Consider the following 12301-nt stretch of genomic DNA (forward strand, 5'->3'; position numbering starts at 1 on the left):
CAGTGCAGTAAGGCAAAAAGAAAACAAAAACAAAACAAAACCAAAAAAACAGAAAAAAAAACACTTGGACTACACCCAGTTCATAGCAGCACTATTCACAATAGCTAAAACATAGAAGCAACCCAGTGTACATTGGTGGATGAATGGATAAGCAAAATACTATAATCCATACAATAGAATATTATTCAGCCTTAAAAAGGAAGAAAATGCTGACATATGTTACAACATGGATGAACCTTGAGGACATTATGCTAAGTGAAATAAGCCAGTCACAAAAAGACAAATACTATATGATTTACTTAAATGAGGTACTTAGAATAGTCAAAATCATAAAGACAGAAAGTAGAATAGTTGTTGCCAGGGACTGGGGAGAATGGGGATAGAAAGTTTCGGTTTTACAAGATGCAAAGAGTTATGGAGATGGATGATGGTGATGGTAGTACAACAATGAAATATATTTAATAGCGAATTGTACACTTAAAGGTGGTTAAGATAGTAACAAATTAGTTGGAAAAAAGAAAACACTTGGAACTTCTGGAGAAGGATAAAGAGGAATTTATATAATAGCAGATGTTCTCCAAATTGCCTTTGAGCAACAATTAATCAAGAAAAAGAACCAGGCACTAAAATCGGCACAAATGGGATACAATGTATAGAAAGAAAATCAGAAGAGATAAGTTAGAGGCACCTTAAAGGAGGTGTTAAAATATTATTGTAGTAACAATAATCAAGTATCATTTTTATATTTTTTATTATTAAACATATTTATTTCAGTTGTGCTTAGTTTAAGCAATGCTATGATTATAATGTTTTACTTAACAATTGTAATCCATTTAACTATGAGCATCTGTGAATAGAATGACAAAGGAGGTCATTGAAGGTCTGTTGCCAATGACCTATTGTAATAATGAAATGGTCTTTTCAAATTAACAACAGAATAACTGTTTTATACTCTACTGCCTCATGTAAACAATACTAGGTTTAGGTCAAGGTCGGGGTGAAGTAACAAAAGACATAAATGATTTAAAGAGAATTTCTCAGAAAGAAATAATATTGATAATGTTAATGAAACCCACAGTTTCATTTGTCTATCTAATTTATTTAGCCAATACTGAATGTACAAGATTCTGGAGGGAACATTTAAGGGTGAGAGAAAATAATCTTGGCTTAAAATTTTTGAAAAAAAAAATTGTTTTTTGAAAAACTATTGTCATTAAAAATGAAATAGTACTACTATGAGTAGGAGAAGAAGGAGTGTATAGGAAATTTTTACTTTTTGCTCAATTTTTTCTGTAAATCTAAAACTGTTTTAAAACACAAAGTCTAATTAATTTTAAAATATTTTAATGAGCCACTTTAAAAAAACTTTTAGCTTTAAAAACCTACCAAAATGTTAAGGCGATTTTTGAGGCAAAGCTTTTTTGCATTGCATTTCCTAAGAAAAATATAAAACAGCATGGAAGAATAAAATTATAATTGAAATGGTCTTGCAATTTAAACAAAGCAGGTCATATTCTTTAGAGATTGTGTTTTTGCTAAGTCTTCAATATACAAAGCCAATTCTAATTTACTTTATTCGATAGAATTTACTTTGTGTGAATTAGTAATGCAAATCAGATCACAATTTAAATCTATTCATTGTTTATTTTCAAGAAAGAGTAAATTGAAATTTGGAATATATTTAAACGTTTGTTATTGCAGTATTCAAATTCTGAGAAGATAATTCTAAATATCTTAAGTTTATTTAACTCTAATTCCAATATTATGTATTTACAATGACTCTCTGGAATGATAAATTTCCTTTAATATTAACAAATCCATTAACACAGAATAAGAAAAGAAAGTCTTTCCTTAAAAGATTTTATGTGGCTTATCTTAAAGAAGATCTGTCTGTCTGTCTATCTATCTATCTATCTATCTATCTATCTATCTATCTATTATCTATATGTTTAGGTACAATAAAATAGAAATAGAGAATCAACCATGAAAGAAGGTAAAAAATGATAATAATGCCTGTGTACTTAGTGTGGTTAATCATTTGATTTGCCTGGCAAATTTAACTTCCTGGCAGTCAGGACCAAATCAAACCAAGACAAAACCAAGACAATTTTCATAACTTTCAGAAAGGAAGCATACTTTTCCTCAAGACATACATTACTTTTTCAGGCTTTAAATTCTAATAGTAATTTCTGACAGGAGACCCAAAGAGGGCACTGGGCAATAAAACGACCTCATTGAATAATAAAATGTCTTCGTTTAGCTTGGTAACAAAAATAAGAACATTTTTCTTATAATTACTTTGATAGAAGCTAAGAGTATAACATTAAAACTAAGTACAGTATTGGTGATTTTGCAGTGGGCTAAGTAATATAGTTCAAGTATGCCTTCTCAGAATCTAATTTAATCTAAGGGAAAAAACATTACCTTAAACGATTCTTTAAAAACTATTTCTCTCAGCCAAGGTTTTAATATAAGTTCAATAGCAGAAAATTCAAAAAATAAACTCTAAGGAAGACCCAGGAATGCTGGTATTCTGTGTAGCTGATGAAGGCAGAGCCACAAGCTTTGGAAAGCAGATAGATTCTGATTGGGAATGGACATAGTAGAATAGAAGACCTGTGTCTGCATATAAGTAGGTCATATGAATAAGTATCAGTAGGCAAAACCAGGAATTCTCCTTAAAAAGTAGATTTGAATTATATCTTAAATTGACTTGCTATGTCAGTGTTCCATACCAGAACACCCATATCAATCATTTTGGTCTAAAAAGAATTTCAAAACAAATGTAGACAAATGTCAATAATGTCCCATGGAGAACAAAACTCTGAGAGGGATAGCTCAAAAATATCTGTTTTATTAAGGTATCTGTGGAATATTGAATTCTTCTTAAAGCTTTTGAGACACTTCAATGTAAATTGCTCATTTAATCTTTACAATAAGCTTGTGATGTAGGTATTGTTATCCTTATTTTATAAATAATAAACTAAGGCAGAGAAAAACTCATCACATCAACTTATACTTATTCCTAGAAGGGTTTAAAGTTATTATTTGTGCACATATAATTATGTATATTTTGCAAATATCTATGCATATTTATATATATGATGAATATATTAAAATTCTCAATAAAAGAGACATTGTCTCTAGGTTTTTTTTTTTAATCTTCAATAATACGTAAGGAAAGTGTCTGAGGAAAAGCAGATACCTAATTATTTATATCGGTTGAAAATTTAAAGAATGAAAGACTAAACATTATGATGATAAACTATAATAATATTATTTCTCTTAATATAGCTATACAGTCTGTAGTTTACTGAGAAGCACACACATTTGTAAAAATTTCTGTACCTTCAGATGGATAATAAAAAAGCAGCTTCGGCTACTCAAAGACAAGTTAGTCACCTGCTTGCTCAGGCATTGACAGAAAAAAGAAAATACTGCAAAACAGAAGAAGAATCAAATTGCAGATGTAATTTTGGGAATCTTTGGCACATGGTGATAATTGATAATTCATAGATAAATGAATTCATCTATGTATAGTAGCGGGGAAGAGAAGGATTTAAAACTGAACTCTTAGGAGATCCATCATTTTGTTATGATAGAGAAGCTTACAAAAGAAATTTACAAGGAGCTTCTGAAAGAGTGTCGTGTTATGGAATCCAATGGAAAAGAAGGTTTCAAGAGAGGAAGTTTCCTTACCAGATGCTGAGAAGCCAAGGAAGATGATGGAAAAACGCCTGATTAGTTTCATGGGGGTTGCTGTTGGCCTTAGCAAGAACAGTGAATTAGGGACAAGCCATTCTGGAGAAGACGGAAGATAAAGAAAGATGGTGAGGAAGTGAGTCAGCGACAGCACTCTTCCTAAAAACATACTAGGGAGGGAAGAAAGAGATTCGGGGGTGGAGGGAGGGTTTTTGTATTTGACTTTGAAGGTGAAGATTATACGCTGACCATGTAATCATTAATAGTATGTTTTAGTGGGACTAAAAGTTAGTCTTTCTTCTGAAGTTGCAATAATCATGCAGAGCCTGCTCAGATCCATGCTACTTGATGAAATCATATTGTAATTCTTGCAACAAGGGCACTTCCAATGCCACCATGGCTCAAACAGAGTATGGCAGAAACTATTTCTTCCCAATATCCATTCCATTAGAATTTTCAGCTGGGCAAGGGCCTCCCTAAATAAAGACAGTTCCCCAGTCTTCCTTGCAATTATATGTGATCAGGATAATAAGTTCTGACCAACATATATAAAGAAGAGTATCCTGTAGCAGCTTCAGAGACATTTCTTTAAGGAACAGCTTACGTGAACACTTTGACCCACTATGACTCTTTTCTCCTTGCTGGTTGTATTGTGGACATGAGTATTGAACCTGAAGTAGCCATCTTGGAACATCAGGTAACCTTGAGAATAGAAGCTACAGATGATAGAGTTAAAAACTAGAAGCATCTACAGTCTGTGTTGACTTCATAAAACAGAGTTCCATGGTAGCCTTAGTCCACCTGTATCTGGATATTGATGCCAAAGAAAAAGAAGCTTCTGGTTTAAGCTTCTGATATTTGGGGGGCTACTAATACCCTTAGCCAAATTTAAATCTAACTAATATATGGAAGGACAGCAAGAAAAGCCCAGATTGTGATAGAAATGACAAGCCATCATTGAATTGAAAACATATGAAAAGTCACTGAAGAAAATTCTATTTAGGAAAAATAATAGCATTGATTTAAGAGGAGGGATCTTGTCCAGGAGTCCTTGATACTAAGAAGGAAATGGCTAAGTAAATGACGAAAATAGGGAGAAAATGCCACGTGAGGAAATGTGGTCTCATTTTATCCAGTCTCCTTGTGCATCACTGGTCAACCACAGCAGATACTCTTGCAAAGCCTTCCTTCAAGAGGAAAAATGAGGCAGATAATGATTGAGTGCACACTTTATACTTTCTATGAACCTGTTTAACTGTGTGTATATATATAATAATGTTATATATATATATTTAAATCTTAACTGTAAATACATCTAAGTTCATGTAGTTCTATTGTTATTTTTTTAATATTAAGGCAAATTGTAAAGTATGCAGAAAAGATTCTTCTAGTAATCACTATTTCTTTTTCTTAATTTGAAGAAGTCAGAGAAATTTTATATAAGAAAATTCACTTTTGAACTAACAAGTCCGTTACTAAAAAAAAGCTGATAAAAATATCACCTCTCACAAAAAAAGATTTCCATTCTATTTATATGCTTTTTATTGAGAGATCACCATTGCAAAACTATATATAATAGACATGAATTTATTTCACAATGCCAGGATACAAGAAATACCAGATTCCATTATTTTCTAAATGAAATGTAATCCTGAGGTTGGAAGGAAAATTCAACTAATCATTTCTGGGACTCCCTTCTTTTTCTTCGGTGGGATCCAACAACTATCTTGGGCTTCTACAATAAAACCAGGAGGTTGGGCTATCCTTTGTTTTCCATGGTTGCCATCTTTACCATTGTTTTGTCGACTGCAGAATGCTGCTGTGGAGCCCTGAAGCCTGGTTCATGGGCACTGAAGATCAGAAAGGCTCAGAGATATATCTCACAGGGGACTTTCCCACTGACTTCAGACTGTGCCTCTGATTGCCAAGTTCCAGACAGGGTCACTGCATGCCCTTGGTCTCTGCCACCCAGTGGTGGGTTCCTTATCTTCTCCTCAGTTGAAGAAAACTAAAACTCTTTCTCTCAATGTTTGGAAACGTGATCTTTTCTTGAATATACATAAGAAAAGGAGATGACAGCCCCAGTTCATTTTTTTCTCCTAATTATGCATAATGTTAAACATACATAACTCAGAAAGGATGTTAACTTTTGTTTTGTTTTGAACTTGCTCTCTCAAAATTTCATTATTCAACTGACTAACAAGTAAAATCATTAATTTCACTTCTCTGATTTGAATTTCAGTTCTCCTTCTGGCTCCAGTTTACATGCTGACAGTGGAATTAGATCACTAACAGTCAGTTATTCTCTCTATAAAATGACTGATACTGTCAATTCCACCTTAACACATTTGAGCTCTGATGAGTTTCCTTATGCCAGCTCCAAACATAATATCAGTGTTACTGTGTACTAGTATGCCTATATCTTTGAAATTTTTGTAGACGATTCAGTTGTGATTATCCTTAGATACATAAAAATAATAGTTTTGAAAAACTTTTCTTATTGACCTGTTTTACGGTCTGATAGAAAAAAAGTAGAAATCTAACTTTAGAATTATAAGTAAATCCTAATCTGATTTAAATTTAATTATGATTCTTTTGATTATTTTAATATTTTTAATATTATTATGGCAATGGATATGACACAGGTTTATTATGGTATTAAACATCAGGATTAACAACGGTGAAAATGCTTAAATTTGTTGACAAAAGTACAAATTGTCAAATTAAAAAGAAATTGGAGAACTGGTTTAGTATATACATATAAGCATACATATACATATATTTAATTTATATATATATTAACTGCTCCCTCACCATTGGTCTCATTTAGAGGATACAAGGGAATCAACTCATTCTTTTGAAAACTGTCAGTAAAGTAAAAGATCATACTACTGTACCACTTATGAAGTAGCCCGGTCAAAAAACTGATGTGGTATCAAACTGTGGTATAAAACTGTAGGTCTAGCTAAAAGTTTACAGGAAACATGGGGCAAGAGAAACATATTAAAAGATACCATAGGATGGTAGGTGCAGAAAAATCCAAATATTGAAAATTCTACAGGCCAAAGACATCATTTATCAAAAATGAAATTAAAAGGAATGAAAAAGAGGCAACATTATTGATAACTACCAATCTCAATCTGATGTCCTCACTTGAACTTTGATTCCCTTGAACTACTGTAAAATTATAACATTTTTGAAACAATTGGAAATATGAATACAGTGCCTAAATATTTAGCATTATCGAATAAATACTGTTAAATTTTTCAGGTGTGATAATGGTACTGCTATGTTTTTGTATAGAGCTACTTTCTTTAGAGAAACATATTGAAATTTATGAATAAAAAGGTATGACACATGGAATTTGCATCAAAATAACATGGCGGGTAAGGGTAATACAATGAACTTCCTTGTACATGAGTGATGGTACAGACTACAAGGAAGTTCATTGTATTACTATTTTTACTTTATAAAGTGCTTATTTTTTAAATATACATGTAGAAAAACTTAGAGATGAAAGGTAAATACATGAAATTTGCCTCAAAATAATCCAGCTTTGGGGGTAAGGGTAGAGTGGGTAAGTCTATAGATAAAATAAATTCTGTGACCATGAGTAGTTGATGTTGAAGCTGAGAGTAATTCCCTTGTGAAGGAAAAACACATTAGGAAACAATGTTGCTGCAGACAGCCTCCTTGAGGCACTGCCTCAGTGTATAAGGCAGAATGGCCACCCCCAAATCTGAGGCATAAAACAAAGTTTACCTGCCAAGACAGGATAAGTTTTGTTGCAGTAAAAAATCAATCAAAAAATCTCAGTGGCATATAACAAGGTCTATTTCTTGTTCCAGAAGTGCTCTGTTCATTGGAATCCCTCAAGGACTCAAACTGATGGAGCAGCCACAATATCAAGTCTTGCCTATTGTTTTCCCACAGGACCTGGAGTGTTTCACATTGGTGAGTTAAGAATCCAGTTTAGAAATGACATTTGTCACGTTCATGCATTTGCCTGAATCAATCACATGGCCATAATTCAAACACAAGAAGGCCAGGAAGTACATCGCCATCTTCTGCCCAGAAGAGAGGAGAACTGGAAATATTTGGCAAAGAATTCTAATGACTTCCTCTCTAAGAGAACCCGTGTCATGATGTTAAAGTTGTATCGTCCTTGAGCCCTGGGAATGACTGTACCTTGTTGCCACCTCTAAGACAGTATCCAGACACAAGTTATTTCTCTCTTAAGACTCACAGTCATGCAATATATTGTATGCAGAGATTGCATAATGAATGTAAGTTAATCGACTTACTCCATTAAGAATTCAGCAATATTTTTTAGAAGAAAGTGTTTCCTTTTCCATCTTGGATTATTAAAATAATATGTTATTGTAAAAAACTTGGGAAATATGGAAAACTAGAAAGAGGAGAAATCTCTCAAAATACCACCTTTAAAAGATAACCACAATTAACATGTTAGTGGATTCCTTCCAAACTTTTCTATGCATTTAAAAAACTAGCTTTCATGGTCACCCAAACTATAACTATTTCTTCATTAGTGACATTGCTCCAAATAGCTCATCTAACTGCCCCTGACCAGCAGATAATTTTTTTAAAAAATGTTTTTAGCCCTTTTTTTTCCCCATAACATGAATGTTTTTAACATGGTTATGTAGCACTTAAATACTAATGGTTAACTAAAAGTTTCAGGTCTCATTCTGTGTTTTAGAGCAATGAGTCCTTAATTCTAAAATTGCTTGTTGGTATAAGACCAGCCATGAAACAAATGAATAATTGTAATAGTTATATTCCTTTGCTTCTGGTATTTTCTCCATCCAGATTACTTATAAAAAGGGAACAGCTTTGGAGGTTCATATTACTGTGGAATTTAAGCCTCTTAAAATCATCAAGATTCTGGTTACCTTTCAAAATAAAACTGCTGATGATTCAAGCAATGACTAGTCTAAGGAATAAATTAGCCAAGTATGTTACAATTGAGATGATTTCAAATCCAGAAACCATTTATTTTTAAATTAGATTTTTAGAGGTTAAAGATGATACATGGAATTTTAAAGCAATTATTACTCAAACTTTCCAAGGACTCTTTGACACTGCATTTGATGTGCAGACTTCTTTATTCCACTCAACAAAAAAAATCACAAAAAGCCTAACTGACCCAGAATCTACAGAAAGATCTTGTAATCTTATTATATTACAGCAATCTCTCAACTATTTATGCTAATAAATAAAAGAATGACACAGTAGATTGTGAACTTCATGGCAAAAATCAGGAATTATCCATCCTTATAATCCTTAAGACTCCTAGCATAACACACTGCACAAAGGAAACACCCATAAACAAATAAATGTAATACAAAGTACAATTGCATTTGTATATGAAAGATATTTGAATTTTGGGTACCTTATTTGCTTTCCTTAATGCTATTCCATACATCGTTGTTTTCTGGAATATCTCCTTATAATTTCCGGAAAGAAAATTGAATTAGTCATGTGAACACTTAAAATACTCTGACAAAATACTTTCCAAAATCTTTGTCCTAATTTAGATCCCCAACAGGATATATGAGTGCTCATTTCACTCTACCTTCCACCAATGGAGTTAATATTTTAAACTAACTGGCTAATTAGATACATGGGAAATAATTTCTCTTTAGTCTTCATTTCATTATTGAGTTTGAACATTAGCTAAATACGTAGTACGCATTTAAATTCCCTATTTTGTGAATTGACCATTTATGTATATGCATTTCCCATTTATCTATTTAAGGTCTTAGTGTTTTCTATTTCTGTTGTTTGTCCTTACACTGTACTATATACTTTTATCCCAAATATGCACTTGTACTGAGCCTCTGCTATTAGACTGTGGTTCCATAAAGGCAGTGAACCCATTTTATTTATCTGTGAACAACACCTAACACATAGTAGAAAAATTGTATACTGTACATGTAGAATTATTCTTATTTAAGATTGAATGAGATAAGCAAAGCATCTAACATGCCTGTCACACAGCAGCTGTTCAATAAACTATTTAAAGCAATCAAAAGTTTCGCTGTTTAACTAAAACCACATACTTCCATTTGAGTTCAGGAAAACCAAGATTAGAAAAAGAAAATCAAGATCAACTATCTTTGAAGGATCACAAACTACAGTTGTAAATTGTAGGATTTGATCTCCGATTATCCAATCTTTCACCACAAAACACATCTGACTGAAATACCTCCGAGATGATATAACTATTGAAATTTCTGGAAGACCAGTATGAAATCTGGGCTGGTAAAACCTTTTGACAACTAATGGATTCTTTCCCTACAGCCGGTAATGATACCCTGACCCCACACAGAGGTGTTTCTTCTCTCCTCATTTAAATTTATAGGAAACTTGTGGTAAAAATAGTAAAGCTCAGCAAGTATAAATATGCATCACATAAGTGACACTTTTTTTTTCCGCCAACAGATTAGTTAGCATTTGTTTTTAGACAAGGGAGGCAGCTGTTCTTGTGGTCACTATTAGAAAAGCAGAACTAAAGCAACGAGAGGGAAGGACAGAGACGATGGGAATGGCCACTCAGCTGGAGGGCCTGAAGCTCGGGATGGGTTGGGAGCTGCCGCGAGAGGAAGGAGAAGGTTGCAAAACAAGTTTGAAGTAAAAAGTTGGGTTTCCGAGGACAGCAGCGCGGAGAGCGAAGCTGGGTTAGCAATCCGGCAGGAGGGTGTGTCCAGTACAGGCCAGAACGCTGCGGCCGGCTCCGAGGTCGCAAGAGGCTGGGGACAGGGGAAGTTGCATCTAGGTCAGCGAAAGAAAGGAAGTCGGCCACTGATGTAGATCATCTCCGGATCCCGGTTCCAAAGCATCTAGTGGGAAACCGAGTCCAGATCCAAGGCCGATCTTCAGCCGTCCTCCTCACCCTAAAACCTTCTTAACTGTTTCCTGTGAGAACCCGGTGCCCCCGGCTCAGAGCCTGCATCGCAGCGCGCAGGCGCCTCGCGCCCGGGAGGCTGCGGACGCGGAGGGAGGCGGCGTGAGAGCCGAAGGAAAGCCGCCTGTGCGCCTGCGCGGTCTGCTCGCTCCCTCGTCGGGGAAACTAACCTGGAGCGGACGTCGCGCGTTCCCGGGACTCCCGGCCCGGGCAGCCTTTCATTCTTCTGCTCCGCGTCGTGTCGAGTCCCCAGAGACCCCCGCAGAGGTGTGGGGAGGTAAGAGCCCCTTGTAATAGGCATCTTGGCCTCTCCCCACCTCTGTTGCCCTCCCGGAGGGGGCGGGGTGGCCACTGGACGCCTTGCCCTACGCCGTGGGTCTGGCCCTCTTCCTCCCGGGACCGAGCTGGAGCCCCCGGCCCGTTTCTCTTCCGATCTCCCTGAGCTGGCCAGGGAGTGACGATCCTCAAGCCTCTTGTCCCTTCGGTAAAGCTGCAAAGGCAGGATCAGGCCAGGAGGGCAATCTCGGCGGCTGTTTCCTGAGTCCCACCTACTCGAGCCGTCCGGAGTGCTTGGCGCTGCCGGCTGAGCGCCCCCGGGGCCGCGGCGGGTGGAGGGAGAAGCGCCCCCAGGGCCGTCAGTCCCGCCGGGGAGGGGCTACGCCTGCTGCAGGGGACTGTCGTTTTCGCGCAGTAGTAGCCTCTGCTCTGGAAGGACTCGGCCCCCGCCTGTGAATCTGTCATCGCCGCGGGTGCTGTCGTAAAGCCTGTTCCCGCACCGATGCATTTTCTCATCACTTCAGACCACAAGGATGCGGTGGTGTTCCTTCCCTACTAACCTACTTTTTCTTTGGTACCTTTGAAAAATTCTAAAAGATAACCTAACTTTTAAAATAGTAAGTTATTTGTTTTACCTCGATAACAAATTATTATTTTCCAGACTAAGAGTGTTATTGTTAGACTCTTCTGGAAACCAGCCCATAAATTTGATAAATTAAAGTTTTATTTAACAAAATAGGCAATTTGCCGGTCGAATAAGGTTCTTTAATTTATTATTTTAAGCTTGTCGTCTTTTGAATTGGTAGAAGTTTAATAGTTTGATCTAGAAGCCTTACATAATTTTTTCACCGAATTTCTTCCTTTTTTCTCCTCTAGATATTATACTGCATGCCTAGTGTCAAAAAAAAGTAAATATAATAATAAGGAAAAATAATCAACTATAATTCTATTATTTAAAGATAATCAACCACAGTTAACATTTTGACTTTTTACCTTCCAACCTTTTTTCCCATGGTATTTTCTTAGTTGAGATTTTTATATACAGTTTGATTACCTTTCTTAAAATTACATTTTAAGTATTTTCCCATAAGTTAAAAAAACAAACATAAATTTATGATTTTTTGATTACATAAGTAGTGCATGAGCAAAATATCTTTTGAAACGGTTACATTATAAAGCTAAATTCCCATTTAATTATCATTCCCAATCATGTTACATAATGCGATGGTATCGCAGTTTATTTAACCAAATGGGTCTAGGGATTTTACACGCTTAAAAATTATTAAAGACAAAGTTTTTGTTTTCTAATGCAGTATATTTACCATTTTAGAAATTAAAACTCAAGATTTAAAATTTATTGCTTCATTAAAAATAACAATAATAAAGCCATTCTGT

General features: G+C 35.3%; 1 protein-coding gene across 1 annotated transcript in view; it reads left to right on the top strand.

The window, feature by feature from the left end:
• Window positions 1–10771: 10771 nt before the first annotated feature.
• The window catches only part of ZFYVE16 (zinc finger FYVE-type containing 16), a 42668-nt gene continuing 41138 nt past the window's right edge, over window positions 10772–12301 (top strand). Inside the window, exon 1 of the mRNA XM_039874922.1 lies at window positions 10772–10907. The gene's annotated coding sequence lies outside the window, so the exon portion shown is untranslated. The remainder of the gene's footprint in view (window positions 10908–12301) is intronic.

This window comes from Pteropus medius, unplaced genomic scaffold (assembly GCF_902729225.1).
Source record: "Pteropus medius unplaced genomic scaffold, Ma_sr-lr_union100, whole genome shotgun sequence".
Classification (NCBI taxonomy): Eukaryota; Metazoa; Chordata; class Mammalia; order Chiroptera; family Pteropodidae; genus Pteropus; species Pteropus medius.